Raw genomic sequence first — 1,079 nt, 5'->3', positions numbered from 1 at the left:
CCTTCCTGAACCTTCCAGAACCTTCCTGAACCTTCCCGAGCCTTCCCGAACGTTCCGGAACCTTCCTGAACCTTCCGGAACCTTCCTGAATGTTCCCGAACCTTCTGGAACCTTCCTGAACCTTCTCAACCTTGCCAACCTTCCTGAACCTTCTGGAACCTTCCTGAACCTTCCCAACCCTCCTGAACCTTCCTGAACCTTCCTGAACCTTCTGGAACCTTCCCGAACCTTCCCAAACCTTCCCAAACCTTCCTGAACCTTCCCAACCTTCCGGAACCTTCCCAAACCTTCCCGAACCTTCCCGAACCTTCTGGAGCCTTCTGGAACCTTCCTGAACCTTCCAAACCTTCCTGAACCTTCCCAACCTTCCCAACCTTCCCAAACCTTCCCAACCTTCCCAACCTTCCCAAACCTTCCCAACCTTCCCGAACCTTCTGGAGCCTTCTGGAACCTTCCTGAACCTTCCAAACCTTCCTGAACCTTCTGGAACCTTCCCAAACCTTCCCAAACCTTCCAAACCTTCCTGAACCTTCTGGAACCTTCCAAACCTTCCTGAACCTTCCCAAACCTTCCAAACCTTCCTGAACGTTCCCGAACCTTCCCAACCTTCCCAAACCTTCCTGAACCTTCCCAACTTTCCCAAACCTTCCCAACCTTCCAAACCTTCTGGAACCTTCCCAAACCTTTCCAGACCTTCCCGAACCTTCCCGAACCTTCCTGAACCTTCCTGAATCTTCTGGAACCTTCTGGAACCTTCCTGAACCTTCCCGAACCTTCCCAACCCTCCTGAACGTTCCCGAACCTTCCGGAACCTTCCCGAACCTTCCTGAACCTTCCAAACCTTCTGGAACCTTCCCAAACCTTCCTGAACCTTCCCGAACCTTCCTGAACCTTCCCAAACCTTCCTGAACTTTCTGGAACCTTCTGGAACCTTCCCAACCTTCCCAAACCTTCTGGAACCTTCCAGAACCTTCCCAAACCTTCCCAACCTTCCCGAACCTTCCCAACCTTCCCGAACCTTCCCAACCTTCCAGAACCTTCCCAAACCTATCTCCATTTCCCCACCCCAATCCCATTTT

This window comes from Parus major, unplaced genomic scaffold (assembly GCF_001522545.3).
Source record: "Parus major isolate Abel unplaced genomic scaffold, Parus_major1.1 Scaffold781, whole genome shotgun sequence".
In the NCBI taxonomy this organism is placed as follows: Eukaryota; Metazoa; Chordata; class Aves; order Passeriformes; family Paridae; genus Parus; species Parus major.
This window is presented reverse-complemented; position numbering follows the sequence as displayed.